Raw genomic sequence first — 19,695 nt, forward strand, 5'->3', positions numbered from 1 at the left:
AGCGTTCCTGCTAACTAACAATGCCCTCCACCAGCTGAACTGTGCTCCCTGTGTCCTCTCACTCCATGTGCCGTCAGCTGGAGCTGAAACACCACTGCAGCTGCAATCAAATCAATAGTGCCCTGGAGCCAGAGGGGGAGGAAGTGAGCACGTGGGCACATGTGAGTCTGTGTGCACAGGGACTTGTAGTGCTAGAACTGTGGGGACAAGATCTGGACACTGTAAAGACAGTGACGAAGAGACGATGTGTTCCCACTTCTTTTCAAAAACCAAACGGGCATCTTATTTTATGGGCAAAAGGCCCAGAGACATACTACTTCTTGGGGTGAAATTTCATCCATTGTTGGGTTTTTTGGATACCAGAAGTACAGGGATAGAGCACACGGAGACGTGGTGTGTCCACGTGTGTGTGTGCGCACAAGCATGCGCCAGTCACAGAGTCACCTTGCAGAACGGTCCCTTTCAGTCTCCCACCATCCTGCAGCTCAGCTCTACAGGAAGGAGCAGGGGCGGCTCACACTGACACTGCGTCAGGCAGCCTACACCTTCACGGTCTGCCTCACGAGGGGACAACAGCTTCCTTCTCCACAAGCCCAGTCGACCTGCCTTTACCCGGCCCCCAGACACGACTGGCCTGCCCCACACGGCATCCGCGCAGCAAAACAACGGACCGCGGGGATCCTCGACCTCCACCCTGCCAGGACAGCTCCTCCTGTTGTTCGCCCGTTCAAAAGTCAAAACTCAGAGCTAAAAACAAAAAAAGATCTTATCTGTCGTTTCCACAAAGACTTTTAGAATAACTCCCATACTACCTCACTGGTGTTTCACTGGTTTTACAGCCTGGAAACATACATTTTAAAAAAAAAACAGGTAAACAAACATATGTTTTATCCTCCCGCTGCAATTCGTAAACTTGAGAATGTCTCTGGCTCCCATTCAACACAAGTCACTGACTTCATTATGATCCAAATGCATTCTTTTACTGCAGCAGGACAGTGTGATGGGCTGGCAGTACCAATACAGCCTTCAGCATGACCATCTAGGTCAGGCCCTGCATAACGCACAAGATCCATTGTCCCATCACATCTGAGGCTCAGGGCCAGACTCCAGGCTTATCACATGCACTGTGTGTGGCTGCACCACCTTGTGTTTAGTGTTCTGTTCCGTCCAGGTTATAGTTATTCTCCCGTGAAGGTTTCGTGGTTTAACATGACATGACTACGCGTGTGTACTAAATGCTGGAGTCCCCGATTATTTCTGATCCAACAGCTAGGCATAATGCCCAGCCTCGCAGAGCAGCAGGAGAGGAAGGGATTCATCTGCCCCAGGTCTGCCTGGTCAGACAAGGGCACGGGTCACAGCAACTGCCATAGATAGGGAATGCCTCATGACTGTGTCCTTTCCCTGCAGGCTCTGTCTCAGCTGCTGACTGGAAGAGTGAAACTGCAGTAGATGTCCCTGTAGCTATATCCCTGGATTTTTTATCATGTCAGCCTAATTCAGCCTGATTTCTATGGATACTGCATTTAAAAAGCTTTCTTACACTGCTGAATGGAAAGCTAAGGAGCTCATGTATTACCTAGAGCTTTGACATGTCTTTTTCCTTGGTCAGAGAGGCAAGGAAGACTCAACTCATTCAACTGGTCCTTCCTTACTGTTCCTGATATTGCAACACAAACCTCACATACAGGAGCCCCACAGTATGAGGCTTTCAGAGAAACAAATCATACCGCTTCAAAAACCTCAGAGCAATTTACACAAATCACAGGTAGAAAAGTAAGATCATGTGAAAGCGCTGGTGTTTAATTATCAAGATGAAGGTGCACTGTAGGTTTCATTCCTTATGAAACGAGTTATCAGTTTCATGCCAACACAGCAGCTACCTGAACTGACTGGGATTTTTCAACCTGTGTTTTTTTATTTCACTTTTTGAACACAGCCTTCCGGGGAATATGTTAGCGGTCTAAACCTCAAAGTGCATTTCAGTTTTCACCGCTAATTTTACATTTCTCCCTTGCATGGCTTTACACAGCGCTAAGCTTCCCATCCGAAAAACACAGACATCAAGGTTTAGGAAGTGTGCTGTTCGAGAGCAAACTAGGCTGTTTCGGAGACTTGTGTGGCAGATTTAATCCAGCACTGGTGTTTCGGTCCCCTTTAACTTTCTAGCTGAAAGAGGAGGTGCTGGCTTAATTAACAATTCGTGTCAGGGATGCTCAGAACGTCTCTGCTCAAGTTGTACCAAGCTGTTGATGAGGATCCCCATGCCAATAAAGCTCTGTGATGATTTGCTGTTTTTTTACAAACCCCAACTCCCCTTCCCCCCCGTAACCAGTCCCTCAAATTCCGGGAACTCCACCCCCAGCCACGACGACGGCATGTCTGTCCGTAGCTTCCAGCGTGTGGCATGGAGGGAGAAAAACAGACCCAAGGACAAAATCTTTCCAAAGTAAAACTAAGAGTGCAAATCCCACATTCGCCCGCTTTGAAGACCACATGATTTTATTATCCTCTTCTTCTTTGTGGCAGGGAAAGACAATGTCTAGCATATCTGTGCCCTGTGCCACAAACAGGCATTTTAGCAACTAAAACCACAACACAAGAGCAATGCGTAATACACGAAGCAAACATCGAAAACACACATGCACATGGAAGAGGTCAAGGTTTAATTTCCTAACGCAGAACTGCGTCTTTTCTGTAGTCTCTCAAGCCCGGCGCGCTCTAGGGAAATGGAGGTTCTGTTAAAGCAATTCCTGCAGCAATTCCAGCGCCGACGTGTGAATCATAGAAGAACTGGAGCTTCTCAAGAGAATCGCCAAAAAGAAAAAATCATGAAAAATGCCGGGCTTCCCTTCAAAGGGTGTCTAAGTCAGCTTGTAAAGAATTTCATTCTTGACTCTGAATCTCCCTAAACATCTACTCACTCTCCTCCTTCACTCGTGTTCGGTGCTCTGACGCAATCAGCTACGCTAGCACTGCGGGTGGCAGAACACCAGGCGTGCTTTCGAAAGAAAAATGGACAAAGCAGAACAAGGGGATTTGTTTCTGTTTTGTGGACAGGACTCTCCTCTGTGGATTGTCAACAGCATCACTGCTTGCTGAGGCTCACAAAGTCCTGTTCGATTTGACAGTAAATAGTTGCACTCTCCCCCCACCACATTCACTCTTTCCATCCTGCACAAACAGCACCGGCGCAACCTGTTACTCCGTGCACAACCGATAAGCGCCGTGGGGAGGGGGGACCACTGTCACAGATGCACACGCTGCCCAATGCGGCACGATGCACGCAGCGAGCTCTGTGACCAGGACACAGGATCACCACTCATTGAGAGGAACCTCCCCCTCTCCCGTTTCAGATCGCCTGAGTCGGGCCCCGTCTTCCAGGGGGCTGGAGCGCTAATAAGGCCCTGCAGTTGCAGGGTGCAGGAAACGGAGAAAGAAAAGCCTAACATGGAAAATTTTTTTTTAATGTTCCTCACCCACGGTTACCCACCACTGGAGAGGTGACGCTGACAACCGGGCGTTTCGAATGGCCGAGAAAGAACTAAAGGTATTTCTCGCCTTGCCCTCATCCTCTCTGCTCCTCCCTCCTCTCACCTCCCTACAAACAGCTAATTCCTCCTTCCCTCCTCAAGAAATCCTGCATTAAACAAACATGCGCTGCCCAGCCCTGCATTTCCAAAGAGGGCCCCGGTCTGAGTTGCTAATAATTAGCCACCTCACATTCCCCCTCTCCTTGGCGTTTCTATGTGTGAAAGCCGACAGCAGGCACTGGCATCTCTCGCTGAATAGCACCGTCCTCATCACGGGTTCCATCGCCATGGCAACCTCACCGCCTCACAATTATCCGCACTCCGCCAGCAGCCTCCTCGTGCTCCAATAGGAAAGCGGAGGTCCTCTCTGCTCTCCCTCCTTCCCAGGGGATTTACCGACGGAGCAGGCCGGAGTGTGACCACGCCGGCTTTTCCCTCCTGCCGCAAGAAGCCACAAACCTCTCTTTGAACGAAAACAAGCCCCCCCCCCAAACCCGCTCCGACAAATGAGACTAGCAGCCGAAGCCTCCGACTGCAGAGGCTTGGCTTTCCCTCTAATACTGTAACAGCCGATCGGCTCCTGAAGAAAAAGGGCAATGCCGAGAAATGACAGGGCGTTTTCACAGGAAGGGCGTAGCCACAGTCGAGCACAAAGATGCCAGTCGGCGAGGTGTTTTACTGAACAAAACCCGAGATTTAGCTCCCACAGCGGCGCTTATCTTCCTCAGTTTTAAGAGCAGAGAGGGGAAGTACTGTTTCACATTCCGGCACAGGGGAAACTCTGCCAAGCCACAGCAACGACGGCCAACACAGACGGCCAGCTGTAATGCACATAGTTGAACTCCATTTTGTGTCCTGCACAAGACAGCAGTGGTACTTTCTGAAATGGAATTCCCCCCCTCCTCCCCTGGTTTGAAATCATTAGTCATGATTTACAGTAGCTCAGTTTGGGAACAGGGGGAGGGGCTGTTCTCTGAGCTGTCACTGCCTCAGAGCTGTCACATTTTTCACACCACGCGAGAGACAGAGAGCTCGTCCGGGAGAGTAACACGCACAACGCTGCCAACGAGACGAGGCCATTTGGCCCCTCCAGCTGGTTCGGTTGCTAGGTGCTAATTGACTGGAGGATCTCGAGCAGCCGTTACTTGAAAGAGGCCTGGGCTAGGACTGGGATCAGACTGGGATCGCTAATGTCAAGCCCTTGTGCAAGCGCTCATGAATAGAAATGGGATTATTACGGTATCAGTAAAAATGGCCCGCTGGATAAATGGGTACAACTGTAAGTCCCTTTGGATGACAGCATTAGCTACTCTGTTTGGCTACAGAAATCCAGGAGTGGCAGCTCACACAGACCACACTGCGAGCTCTCAGGCACCTGGCGAATTTGCGGGTCTCCCTGGTCGACTCAAGGCCACCCAGACACTGCCCAGCCACAGCCCGCCCCCCTAAAGACAGGGCCCCCCCTCAACTACAGTGTTTCACTAGCCCTCTGAACGAGCACCTCGAGCGACCCAGCCAGTACACAAGAGGGCAACGGCGGAAAAGATAACACCAGCTGAGGCAATCGCAGTGAGACCAGTGCCAATCAGCAAACCCTGACCAGCCCGGGGCTGCCGCCAGACGCCACAGGAGCTCCTGAAGTCTGGCGTTAAGAAACTTCCGGAAAGCTGCCGAGTCAGCGGTCCCGCAGAGGGCAGGACCCACCGTGCGCCCAGCCGGCGATCGCGCGTCGGTGACTGGACCCTGAGGCCCCGGGCCCCCCGTCACAGCTGGGAGACGCCGCAGCCCTGCGCTGGCGGACACGGGAGAAAACAGGGAGACCCGCATCTCACCAGGTGTCTTACTCCAGCGAGCACGCCGGCCCCTCCTGCCACAAACCTCTCTCTGAAGAAGACCAAACCTCCCCCAACTCGCTCCGACAAATGAGACGAGCATCCAAAGCCTCCGACTGCAAAGGCTTGGTTTTCATTCTAATACTGTAACAGCTGATCGGCTCCGAAGAAAAAGGGCAATGCGGAGAAAGGACAGGGCGTTTTCACAGGAAGGGCGTAGCCACAGCCGGGCAGAAAGATGCCAGTCAGGGAGCGACTTGAACAGAGTCTTTCCTGCACACCTGCTGCAGAACCTACCGGTCCTCTGCCTGCAATGCATGTTAGCTGTCACAAGATAACAGTCTTAACACCATGGAGCCAGGGGAACATCACAGCCCTGGCACGAAGCACACTTGTTAAGCCTCAAGCTGCACATATTGTGCCAGCGCTGTGGCTTTTTAAGACAAGTTAAACGAGGAAGATTCACAGCCCTTTTCTACACTGGTGTGAGCTGAACCCAGATTGGAAGGGTAGAAATCTAATTCTCCACAGTCTGGCACGCCAGCTTAGGCTGTTTGTTTTTCCATCAGCTCGGCTCGGGCTTTAAACTGACTTTGATTAGCAAGACTTAAGACCCGTTTCTTAATTGAGGCAACAAAAAGGAAGCCACTGGTAAGGAGCTTGTGCAATGAGGGGGATCTGAAACCGATTGCTCTGCAGTCCATTGATAAACTAAAAAAAACGACCATTAAAAAACCTACCCCTGAATAAAAGGCACGACAGAGCCTTAGACAGAAGGGAACATTTTTTCACACTCAGGTGACTCGTTCAGGTAGGTGTTTCAAACCCAGCGGTCTTAGAAGCATTTATATCATTAAGGTCAGTTTCAAAACCAGCTGTCATGTTGGCACTGGGTCCAAAAATCACAAATGGCTTGGAAAACGAGACACCGGAATTCCTCTACTCCTGGGCTGGTATTGCGTTGGGCTATCAGTTCTCTTCTTCAAGAGGAGGGGGCAGTGAGTGAACTCACTGCACTAAGTGGAACAGAGTGATACCCTGGCAGCATCAGAGCCACACTCACACTAACTGAGCCTAACAACTGTTTGTAATGTTGCTATTGCTATTCATTCCTAATGCCTATCTCTATTTCCCTAATTACACAAAGCACTCCCCCAGTGACAGGAGCCTGCTATATCCTTCTGCATCCTGATACAGAAAGGGGTGTGTGTCCATATTCTGGTCCTTATCCAGAGGAATAAAACTGTTCAGTACCAGCTGAGTGTTTCACTGTTCAGAGCACAGGGCTGGGGGAGAGCCCACAGAGATCTTCCACTACAATATGCCAACCAGCCGTTTCATGTAAACCCTCATGAGTGGAAAGAAGGAAGTGGGAACAGGGGGTACTCTGGATATTGCAGAGAAGGTCCAGCTCTGATAAGGGGGGCCAGATTGAAGTGTGGGCTCATATGCAAACGCCCTGTTATCAGTGGTCCGAAACAGAAAACCAAAACATTCTGCTGCCAATTTGTAACAAATGCCACCACTTGCAATCACTCATTCCACCAGAAGAGCAGGCGGTGAGCTGTACAGGATTTCAGTCCCGGGAGACTGTAATGTACGATTACATTACTCTTCCTCCGGGGGCGTTTCGTGTGTGAAGGCCCTCTTGTCGGAGCACAGGGTGAAGTTCCTAACCACGATCATGAGGTTTCCCTTGTGTTGCATGTGCTCACATCTGCTACTGAATCAGAACGGAAGCAGAAACCGATGTACTGTGAAGCACTGTGAGCTCTGTTGCGCTCCGATACAAACACTCGTTTTTCACAATGAACCTGCCTGCTTCCAAGTTACAAAAACCAGGATGCCACGCACTGCCAACTTGTCAACCTCCTGGGAGAAGGGTACAACTGCTACTCCTACTATTACAACTACTAGTGTTTCCCGCTCCTCCTCCGACAGCTACTACTAATCAGAACTATTCCAATGGAAATCCTAAGGACATAAACACATAAGCACGTTAGATAAAGCAGAAAGTTTGTTTTTCCCATCTTGTTCACTTGACAGCAGAGGACTACAGTGCTACTAATCTGGTCAGATCTGAAAACCTGAGCCAGGCTGTGCCTGGTCACTGGAGCGAGGGGTCTCTGAGGAAAGCCATGTTGCTGCTGTACACTGTGGCGCAGGGGACACCTACAGGGGCGCAGTAGTGAAACAGCATGCACTACTAAAAGGTGCACTAGTGCTCTTCTCGGCACCAGTCACACTGGTTTACACCGCTGCCGAGACTGGACTGCAGCGCAACCCACAGCCCAGATCTCGCACAGATTTCACTGACTTGCACGGGAACGATCTAGTGCAACCTGCTCCATTTTCACCCTCCCCAAACACAGGCCACACGGGCACTCTCAGAACAACATTTAAGACGGGCCGTGACAGTTCCCCGATATCAACGCTTTCTTTTGTGGGTAAATCGAAGACAAGATGGGATTTTAGGTAACACCTAAAACGGGGTGACAGCTGGGGTGGCAAAGCCCTATTTAGGGGTGACAACTGCCACCCCTCTGGCTGTAAAGGGTAGGTACACAGGTGGGCAGCATACCTCAGTGATGAATGAAGTGGGTCTGCTATTCTAAGTGAGGTCCTTTGGGATCCTTTGAGATGAAAGCCCCTGTATGAAGCCATTTAATTGTGATTTAATAATTAGTGTGTGCAAATAATCAAGGTGACTGAACTAAAGGTATATCGCCAGAACAGCCTCGTTTCTCAGGCCTGCTGTTTTATTTTTTACCCGATTCACTTTTTTTTTTTTAAGGACAGCCCACCGAGACACTTTGGGACACCTACAAGGTGCAGAAGTGTCTGCGTGCAGGATGAGCTCCTACCACAGGCGATGCACATGAAATGTCTTTCCCTTGTGCTGAGGCAGCTTTCCTTGCATGAGTCCAAGTCTGCTTCTCTTTCACTGCGCAAGGTAATCGTTCCAGAGCTTGCTGAAGGCCTTAATTGCTACGTTGCACAGATGCTACAGTACACATTTCCAGGGGGGGGGGTGAGGCGCCTAACAATTGCTTTTCCTGCCTCAGCGTCTCAGTCAAGGGTTGGGAGGAGAGCTCCTACAAGCAGCGTGAAGGTATCGGCTGCTCCCTAGCCACCAGCCACTGACAGAACGAGATGAAATTAGAAGCAGATTCCAGATCAGTAATCACCTCTGGCAGCACTTTCATCCAGCCTCAGCCTCAGAAGCAGCAGGGGCTGGTAATCGCCGTTTTTATAGGACTCTAAAGCATCTGACTTGAACAGCAGGAAAAAATAAGGCAGACGGTGCACTGTTTCAACCATTCCAGCCGGGTTACTATGGAGACTGAGATAAAAAAAAACAAAAGCTTGCAGGTACAGGCATAGATCTGCCACTGTATCTGAGCACATTGGTAAATTAGATCTACCGAATTGATCACACACAACGACTGAACTTGGGACACAGTACTCACCTTGGTGCTGCTTTACAAAGGCCATAAAGTGGACAGGAGACACCAGGACAACAGTGGTTTCAGTGTACAAACCCATTTCACTCAGCTGGAGGCAAAATGACACTCAGCACCTGCACTGTGGTGAGGGATGATCTTCAAAAACTTTCACCTCATACAGTAGTTAACCCCTGATTTTAAAAATCAGCACGAACGAAATGGGGGTATGCCATCTACTTGCATTAAACAAAAAACCAAAAGATAGTATCATGTAAATGTAGCACGTTAATAACTTTACAAAAGGTCTTGTACATATAACCTAACAAATCAACAGAAAAAGATATACTATTAACCCCAATAAAGCACATCTGTATCACAAAATCAACAGTGTAGCAGACTCAGAGACTCATAAAAACACTAAAACTAGGAGAAACTATAAGTTCAGACAACTGAAGTTCATGCTTGAGCTCAGCACATTAGTGGCATAGTTATTTTATACAGGAAGCGTTTAGTGAATGCTTGAAAATCCTTTTTGGTGAATAGCAAATGTGCCGTAGATAATCCTCTTCCAAATGCCAAAGATTTATGCCAAAGATTCATTCGATTTCTTTTTCAATTCTATTTTCATTGCATACTGACGCGAGACCCCTCACATTTGTTATTGAATCTCTATAACAACATCCCACAAGATCATCAAGAACCCAGAAGCAATCATGCAATCAGCAGTAAGTGAGGTATATTATATTACTGTTAAATGAGAGTGTTCAAGACCTTCCCTGCCTTCGAGGGGAAAATTAAAAGCGTTCAACACGTGATGCAACTCACTGCCCTCAGCCACAACCAACAACTACCAGTATGGTTAAACACTGCTAATTGCTCAGTAATTTCCCAGTGTAGCCCAAATCCTTTCCTGCTGCACTACTGATCTGCACGTCTGCACATTCTGCCCAGATAGCATCCCAGGAGGGCAGAGCTGGCCAGTCCGGTGTGGTCCGAGTCTTCCCCCATGACCTCCAGGAGCACCACCACAAGACAGCGCGATGCCTTTGACGCGCTGCGCTGCTCACTGCATGAGAAAATCGCGATACCATCTAGCACTGGCGAGCAGCTGCTAAAAAGAAAATGGTTTCACTAGGTTTTGCAATTTTTCACTGTGCAGCTTTTGAGGCCTGAAACTAGGGTGACCACCAACTTTAGGAAAAGGGGGGTGTCACTGCGTTGCTAAGACCGAAGCTGCTGAGTAAACAACTTGTTGACCCGACAAAGATTCCCCAGACCAGAACGGGCTGAGGGCCTTTAAATAGAAGCTCTCAGAAGCGGAAGAGGAAAGCAGATCACGACAACAGGAAGCTGCTGATAAACATCAGCATCTCAGGCTATCAAAGCCACAAGGCCCCCTTCTTCTCTCTCTCTCAAACTCTTTGATTCACTGCAGGAGACTTTGCGACTTTTAAAATGTTAAAAGGACGAGGCTCCAGGCCTCCTTTGCACAGTTCCCGACTTTCACCGTCTAGCTCCACTGTGGTCTCTCACTAGGGGACATCAGTGCCCTCCTCTGCGTGAGCTTACAGACATCGGTTATGCTCATGCAACAAGGCTAGAGAAGAACTCCAGCTACCTGCCTGCGAGAACACATTATATCAGAATATTAGGCTTTATAATCCCTGTTTGAACTTGGAAATGGCACACCGAACCCCTGAAGGCAGACATGTCCCTGTCTTGAAAGGGACTGCTGCTCTCTTCCAGATGGAGGGAGATCATTGATGAATGAATGCTCTGGGACTTTGACCTACTGAGGACCAGATAGGCTTCCATTCCGACTGACCAAAGCATTAATCTCCAGTCTGGACACATGCTGATGTAGAGAGCTGCTGGTGAAGTAGGACACAGTCACTTCAACCAGAGCTGCTGCTCCAGATATGCACACAGGATCTCCTCTGGAATGAGTATGGGCAAGACAGCCCAGCCCTGCAAAATAACTCTGACAGGCGTTTTAAAAAAATGGAGCACATTCTCATGTGTTACACTGTTTTGGTCACACTAGTTACACTGTTTGGGTTCATGGGCAGCATTTTAATCTCCTCTGATCTCATTTCTTTTGGAGTCAGCTTTCACCATCAGAGCCTCCCCATCTAATACATTCACCCCAGTCCACCAAAACACCACGACACAAGGGCAGAACCTTCTCCTGGAAACGCTATCACTTGTCTGCCCACAGAGATAAAAGCAGAAGACTCGCAACGAAATGCACAAGTGCCAAGGCGCTTGCACTGCAGGGAGAGGAAGAGAGACAGGAATGAGGCACTTTCACGATTGTGAAAGCCCCAGGTGCTCTTGCAGCCATGTTGCAATGCCTCCATCACAAAACCAAAAGGTTTGTTTTTTTTTTGCCCCAGGGTCCTGGAGCTACCAGTTAGTTGCCCTCACGCCAACACTCAGCCGTAAGGCAACCGACTTTATTGAGCTTTCATGGCGGAGCTGTAACAACCTAAGGAAGTCGAGAAACAAAAGCAATTTCTTTGGCCCATCTAGACCATTTGGCGAGTTGCTCCGATGGTCTCATCCCGCCGGAAACAACAGCATCGGCCACATCATCATGGCTGGGTAGCTTGTTCCATGCTACTACAACCCTTTGGGTAAAGAACTAACTCCTGGTTTCAGCCTCTGTGCATGTTGTGGATTTATCACTTTCAGTACTATATAACCTCCATGCAGCTCCGCACTAAATACAGAGACCTACTGTACCGGTTTTACAGAATGACCAGAAAAGGCTAGCGAGAATTCCCAACGCGTTTCTGACGGGTTTATTTTGTATGGAGTGCTATCTCTTTTATCGTTTTGTTTTTGATGGTGATGCCAAAGAAACTTCCACGCCTCTGGACGGACAATAAAGTCTTATGAAGATGAAGATGCTGATCAGACAGTGCACTCTGAAAGGGAGGCGGGCGCTTTACCTTGTTTCTACAGCTCCTGTACTGCTAGACGGCTAAACGCAGACAATTCACAATTCTAAAACGGGGGTGTTGAAGAGAAAAATAATTGTTGATTTTGAACACACAAAAAAAAAACGAATTTATCCTTGCATGAAAGCGGCCGAGAATGGCCGCCGTCTCCGCCCGAGCGAGCGCTTTGTGTTTCTGCGCTCAGCTGTGGCGGCTCACGCGCACGGTAAGCGGGGAATCATGAGCGTCGTTTGAGCAGCACGCGCCGCCGAGGGCGCCGGAGCACACGCGCTCTTTTTTCACAGGCGCGCCGCTCGCGAGCCGCCGCGAGGAGGGGGGGGGACAAAACACCCATCCCGCTTCGCGTCACCCCATGTACACCCACTACCACCTTGTCTCGACCGGCCTCGACCGGTTTCTACACTATATACTGCCTGTAACGTGTGTAAAATACCTCGGCTTCCGGAGCTCGATTCAGAGGGCGGCGTTGGGTTCCAAAAAAACCGATTCTCTCGGACGATCTCAGGGCACTAAAATTAAACCGAGCAGCACAACGGCGGCTTTGTAGCCTCGAAAAACATCAGCAATGCGAAGGCTGGGGGTGTGGGGGTGGTCTAATAAGGTGATGGCACGCGTGAACAGGGGCATTCAACTCCAATTCCTTAGATGCTGGCGTCTGTCTCTCGGGGTTTAACTGGAACGGTTTAAGCACGGACTGTGCCCCGATTTTCAGGTGCTTTCTGGGGGTCCTGGAAGGCCTGTCTGCAATCTTTACCCAGAGTGCCCTGGTAAACCAGAGGGGGCTCCCACTCACATCCACTACCCCACTGTGGGAACCACAGCCTGGAGCTCGATGTCCACAGGAGGCAGCAGCTGGCACTGCACTGTAATAGACTGGTCAGGATCCCTAATAATAATAATAATTATTATTATTACTACATCTCTGAACTGGGTTCATCACTCTGTTCTCCTCCCTTGTGTCCTGGTGCACTCTGGCTGCCGTTGCATCATCCAGGTGGGGCTGCACCCTGGTGGTGGAGGGGAGTCCCCATGACCTGTACAGCGCTCTGAGTGGGGTGTCCAGAAAGGCGCTATATGCGTGTGAGGAAGGTACCATCATTGTAGGTTAGCCCTGAAGGACAGCAAGGAGCGGCGTCGGCTGAACACTGCCGGGACACGGCTGAGCAGGCCAGGGCACTTCAAAAGAGAGGCCGGAAGGAGGGACTGATCCGCCCCGGAAAGCCAGGCCCGGCCCGCCCCGGGGAGAGAGGCGAAGAGGCCCCAGAGCCGGGGGGGGAGCAGGGACAAGCTGGGCGCCAGCCGGGGTCGTGTGGCCCGGCTGAAAACCCCGAGAGCATGACAACCAGCGCAGCCAGGAGTCCGGAGCGCGGACGAGCGCCTCTCCCCCTCCCCGGCGCTGCCGCGACCGTCCCCCGTGGATCCCGGGGCTCCGAGCGCTCGCCAGCGCCCTCTCCCTGGTCCTGTGGATAACTCCGGCCCACCCAAGACCAGGGCCCCTGCCCCAGCAGAGCCCGGCACGGTCTAGATTCCGGCGGAGGGGTGACGTCACTTCGGCACCTCGCTCGGCGCGCTGAGCCCGGAGACCCTGCCGCGGAGGTCCTGACCACAGGTGGCGCCGCCAGCCCACTCCAGTGCCGGAGACCCGGACAGACTCCAGGTTTCTGGTCCAGCCAGCGCCCCTGTTTCTCCTTTGCAGGCGCCCACGGGCTTTACATAGCAATGCACACAGCCACTCTGGGCCCCATACCATAATAATGGGGATGGCTGAGTATCCTCGCGTGGGGATAGTCGGAAAACCGGCTGGCCGGGAGTTCCCTGGCCCGAGGGTCCAGGAGCCGATGCCCTAGGAAATCCAGGTAGAGAAAACGCCCAGTTTGTACTCGCAACGTTGAGGGCAGAGGGCTCGAACTGCGCGTCGCAACAGGGGAAGCAGGCAGACAGGATCGGCAGGGCGAACCCTTTCCTGAGGCCCCGTTAGAATAAAAGAAAAACCCTAACGCCCCATTAGACTCCCACACAGACTACGGGTGCGTCTACACAAGCTTGCTTTTGGGAGGATACTTTCAAAAACATTACCACAGGATGAAATACAACTTCCAACCCATTTAAACGGAGTAAAGACTGGAGGGGCGGTGGGGAATAAAAAAAGAAGGAAGCAGCATATTTCTGTAGAGCGAGCTTACAGCTTCCAAGCCAGAGGGTGCAGTAGGACAGTCACAATGAGGCTATTTTTAAAACCGAGAGGCGAGGGGGAGGAGGGTGCGGGGCAGGGCGCGAACGAAGCCGGCGGTGAAGAACAGCGAACTCCGGACAGCCTCCGGCACAGAGCGCCCCTCTGGCCCCCAGCAAACAAGCGCCGCGTGTTTCGGATGCAGCCGTCGTATAACCCGCCTGGAGATCTCTCCCTCTGTGTATCTCTCCCTTTCTCTGCGCTGCCCCCCAGTCGCGTCAGACAGACAAGGCGAGCTCTGGGCCGGGGAAACTGTCGCCGCCGCCGCCGCCGTCACGGCGGCAAATAAACTCTTCCTGGAAAACGATTTCCTCCAGGCGGGCGAAGGCGATCAAACTGAGAGCAGAGACCCCCGCTCAGACGCCGGGAATGGGCATCAAGCCCCCAGTTCTTTCACTCCCAAACTCCCTCTAAGGGCATTTTGAGAAGGTTTCTCTGTAGCCCTGTAAAAATTAACTCCTGTTGGGATGCACAGAAGACCACCATCCTGAAGGAGACGCGCGCTGTTCTGGCTTCCTAGCTGCTGTATCCGATGACAACAAACCCGATTTGTACCTCCAAGGTGTCTGTAAAACAATCAGTGACGTTATTTCCCCGAAGATTAAGTTGCACCCCCTTCCCAAAAGCCTCTGAATGATTTGTGAATTAAATTGATTTCCTTTTCAAGCAGCTATCCAACGCAGCCTGAGATACAATGAAGTCTAAGTGTTGGCGTGTAAGTGAAGAAAGAGGTCTCTCCAGCCAGGCCAGCTGCTGGACAGTGGTGCACAGAGCTCTTTTCTACACTTGTCCTGTGAAGACGTGCTCAGTTTGGGTCTCCACACCCTTTTCTTTGTGTCCAAAACCAGGATAATGGTGGTGTACCTTGAGCAAGGTACTTTGACCTGATAATAATTCCTTTAAGCTTTTCTGGACACTCCACTCAAAGCTTTTTACAGGTCACGGGGATCCCCTCCACCCCCACCAGTGTGCAGCCCCCCCTGGATGATGCGCCAGTACACTCCCCACATACCAGCTCTCAGTGGGGAGGAGAGCAGAGTGATGAGGCCAGTTCAGAGATGTTAAATTAGGAGGCCATGATGGGTAAAGGCCAGGGGGAAATTTGGCCAGGACGTCGGGCTAACACCCCTACTCTTTTCGAGAAACGCCCTGGGATTTTTAATGACCACAGAGAGTCAGGGCCTCAGAGTCTCGCGGCCCTGTCCATTTCAGATGCCCAGGTGAGAGCCAGCACCGCTGGATACTCACGCAGCCCAACAAGAGGAAGACCTGTGTCTGAATGCTGTGGGAATGGACACGACTGAGTCAGGCAGCCCCCAGCAGCTCCAGACCCCGTGTGGCGCAGTGGCCAGGGAGCTGGACTTTGGAATCAGAAGGTTGAGGGTTCAAATGTTTCTACTGTGCCCTTGAGCACGATACCTCCCCTTGGATGGCACCCCAGTAACAGACCCATGTAAATGTCAGCTGCCCTGGATAAAGACATCAACCAAATAAACTGGTAATAACACAGATCAAGCACACAGGTCTGGTGTATAAGTCACAAACGATCAAGGCAGACACACTTTCAGTTCTGCGTGTGGTGGTGGTGGTTGGGGGGGATAAAACCAGAATGAAAGTTCAGATCGCAAGGAAGACAAAAAAGAACTGGAACCGGGTTGAAGCGTATGACAGGCTCCCAGGCCTAGGGAGCCCTTGTTGAAAGACGGCGCTGAGGGTTCTGACTCCAGGGCCTGCACACAGCTGAGAAGGGCGCAGTGAGACAGTGAAAGGCTGAAGGGTGAGAATCAGGATACACGCTCAGCAGAAGGTGACAGCAGGACCGTGCTCTTCTGATCTCCTCTTAGCACAACGCGCTAAGCTCTACAATTCTGTGCCGTTGTGCAACGCCGCACTGGCCCTGCACTCAAGCTCCTTTTTTTTTTAAACTTTAAACAAAACCCCGCATCCACAATACAGCCTTCGCAAGCCCCGATGTTAACATCTCGAATGGTTCGTGCAGTCCGAAGAGTGCGATGGTGGCAGGGGTGTGTACGTGCGAAAAAACAGCAACCAGGGCCCCACGATCGCGGTGTCCTGTTAAATCTGCTGGAGAGAAAAAAAAACGAACCTGGCTTTAAGTCTGAAAGAAAAACTACAAGTGACCGTGCTGGCAAAGACTGGGATAGGAGGCAAAGATGCAGAAGAGACTCATTTTTCAAAGCTTTCTTTTTCAACTTTTTTCCTCAGTAAGTGTTGGAGAAGCGGATTGTGCCTTTAGCTGAGTTCACACTTACAGGATGTACTGCTGTTGGTGTAGGAAGTATCCGTCTGTGTGTGTAGGTATTTCTTACTTCCGGCTTATTTTCACAGTCTATTTATTACGTGACCTCCTACTATCTCCTCCTCTGTGCCTCAAGGGAACCTTAAAATACGCTGACAGAAATCACTTTTAAAGGTTCCAAGGACTCTCGGTGTGCTGGAAATCTTTTTTTTTTTTAAATATGAAGGACAACAGCTCGAAAGGAGAAGCGAAGCTGACCCGAAAGCAGAACCTGTAGCTTGACCACAGAAGGCCTCTGGGACGTCCGCCGCTGTAAGCGTCCGTTTGACCCTTCCGCCCAGCGGGAAGACGCTGAACACGACTTCAAAAGGCGAGACAACCGAAGACAAATCCCTGCGCGGGGCAAACAGCTGTCGGACAGCGAGGAATACCGGAATCTGACTGACAAATGTAACCAAATCAGCACCGAAAGGTTTTACCCAGGGCAAGACTTGTCCTGTTTTTTCAGAGGAAGGGAAACGTGTCTTTCAAAACACTAGATCGGGAAATTTAAACAAGAAACAACACAGCACAGATTCTGTGATGGGTTACCCCTCTCCTCTGTTGGCACACAGACACGAGGAACATGATGTTCCAACCTTTACTGAAGTTACAGCCATTCCTATCTGATCTGCTCTTATAGGTCCTTGGGTGTTAGGAGCCATCTCCTCCACTTCCTGTCTCCAAGCCACTGGACAGGAAAGAGAAAGGGCCGGGCTTCTCATGTTGCACACGAACTGGGGTCCCTTGCATTCGGGCTCCTGAAAACACACACACTGCCAGGCCCCGTGAGGGAGTGAGGCCTCTGCTCTCGACAGCTCACACACTCACACACACACACACACACACTGCCAGGCCCCGTGAGGGAGTGAGGCCTCTGCTCTCGACAGCTCACACACACACAGACACACACACACACACTGCCAGGCCCCGTGAGGCAGTGAGGGCTCTGCTCTCGACAGCTCGTACTCACACTCACACTCGCACATGCACTCAGTCACACTCAACTCACTCAGTCACACACACACTCAGTCACACACACTCAGTCACACTCAGTCACACTCACACTCAGTCACACACACACTCAGTCACACACTCAGTCACACACTCAGTCACACACACACTCAGTCACACACACATTCAGTCACACACACACTCAGTCACACTCAGTCACACACACACTCAGTCACACTCAGTCACACACTCAGTCACACACACACTCAGTCACACTCAGTCACACACACACTCAAGTCACACACACACTCAAGTCACACACACACTCAAGTCACACTCAGTCACACACACACTCAAGTCACACACACACTCAAGTCACACTCAGTCACACACACTCACACTCAGTCACACTCAGTCACACTCAGTCACACTCAGTCACACTCACACTCAGCCGCCCCCTCCTGCTTCAGACCACACGGGACCACCTGCGAGGCCGAGACGGGGGCGAAGACGCTGGTGTTTCTGTCCCCTCTCGCGCACAGGAAGCTGAGCCTCGCTGTGGGCGACAGGGGTGCAGCCGCTGCAAAGGGGCCTGCTGGGAAGACGTGCCCGGCTGCGCTCAGGGCCGGGCTACGGCTCGTCTCGCCCCCGGCCCCATCGCTCTACAAAGCGGGCGTCCCCCTCGGCCCCTGCGCACAAACCCGGCGGCCGGAGGGCTGACTTTTGTGAAGAACGCCCGAAGGCGGCCGTCCGCGAGCTCCAACACCGCGCTCCCGAGCCCACAGCGCCGTCAGAGGGTTTTCGCGCCGGCATCGTCGTGACCATGTGCACGAGAGGGTTTTTTTTTTTCTTCCTGAGGGATGACGCTCATGGCCAGTGTAAAAATTCCCTCTCTCTGAAGGGTGTGTGTGGGGGAGGGAGGGGGTTGTGTCCCTGGTCACGTGAAAGGAGCTCCTTAAAAGGGTTAAATTCGGAAAAAGAAAACGGGAAGAAATATTTGTTTCCCAAAAAGGAAATGGGAGTAACCCCCCCCAGCCCCAACACAAAGCACCCTCCCACTGCTAGCTGTCCAAGAACACTCCCAGAAGAGCCGCAGGTCTGGGTGGGGGGGCAGCCAGGGTCATGGCCCTTGTGCGGAGAAGATCACAAGTCTGCCAGCGGCGCTCAGCTCACCTCAGGAAACCCGTTCAGTTAATTACAGTCCACTGCAGTCTCTGACTCTCCCGGTCGCTGAGAGATTGCGCGCTATTCTCTTTCAGGACAGGCTGTCGTGATGTAGTGGCCTTGGCGCGGTCACAATCGCGGCAGGCTCGCCCGTCAGAGAGCAGTAAAGAGGAGTGCCGAACGGCTTCAGGCTTCCTCGTGGGGAGGCCCGAGCTACGAGGAGGTGGCTAAAGACACCGGGAAGATCGGGGGGAGATGAGAATGAGCCACCGGCTGCGGCACCTCATCACGCCAAAGCAACGCAACGGTATTTGGAAAAAAGCATTTCGAAATCGAGGGGGTGTGGGGCAGGTAAGTTGCGCGATCTGAGGAAACCCATCTACCCTCAGACCTGCAGTCTCAACCAAATGGCGCTGGGAGCTGAACAAAGTTCATATGGGCATTCCAAATAAGGGAGACAAAAAAAAAAAGAAAATGCCAATTCCTTTTCAGGCACACAATTAAAAACCCAGATCAAACGTTTCGGATGTGTTTTTTTTTAGGCAACCCACCTGTGAGCTCTGCAGCCCTTAATACATCACTGTCATGTCAGAGGCGGGTTAAAAATAGGCCCAGGATCCAGGCCAGATTCGAGGAGAAATCTGGATGCCAAGAAAGTCCCAAAGGACAATGCAGCCACTAACACACTCCATCACATCCTGCAGCGTCTCAACGGTCCAGGCAGATGACAGCACGAGTCAATAAAGGGAACACCAGCTTCTTACACGTACTGCACAGAGGCACACTTGGCATGAGACGCTTTCCGAGTTCTGAAAGGAACTGGTCTACTCTCTTTCAATACAGGCTTTAAATCAATAAAATTTCAAATTCAGCCAAATTTCCTGCTCTTTAATTCTGTGATGCGTTTTTAGGCACAAAAGCTTTGGTATTAAATATGCAGTACGGTAAATATTTTCCTCTCCAGGCAGGCTATTCGCATCATTACAGATGTATAACACTTCAGCTCTGCACCTGTGCTTGCCCTGGAAATACACAGCAATAAAATGAACTCTGAGAACGAGAGAAGGGGAGGAAGTGTCAGAACAACACTAGGAAACGACAGGAGGGAACTCTGAGACCGATTCACCACCTGCCGGGTAGGACGCAACTACATAAGGGTGTGAAGAAAGATTTTCTTGGGGTGAATTTGTTAAGGAGTGTGGGGGGGGGACAGATTTAGTGCATAAGGTTAATAAAACCCCTAAAAGCAAACATCTTATAGAAGCTATTATTGG

At 51.1% G+C, this 19,695-nt stretch overlaps 1 protein-coding gene across 5 annotated transcripts in view; it reads right to left on the reverse strand.

Moving 5' to 3' along the window:
* The window catches only part of ppp1r9ba (protein phosphatase 1, regulatory subunit 9Ba), a 55,965-nt gene that overhangs the window by 23,741 nt on the left and 12,529 nt on the right, over window positions 1-19,695 (reverse strand). The gene's annotated exons all lie outside the window — the stretch shown is intronic.

This window comes from Lepisosteus platostomus, chromosome 28 (genome assembly GCF_059453375.1).
Source record: "Lepisosteus platostomus isolate fLepPlt1 chromosome 28, fLepPlt1.hap1, whole genome shotgun sequence".
Taxonomy (NCBI): domain Eukaryota; kingdom Metazoa; phylum Chordata; class Actinopteri; order Semionotiformes; family Lepisosteidae; genus Lepisosteus; species Lepisosteus platostomus.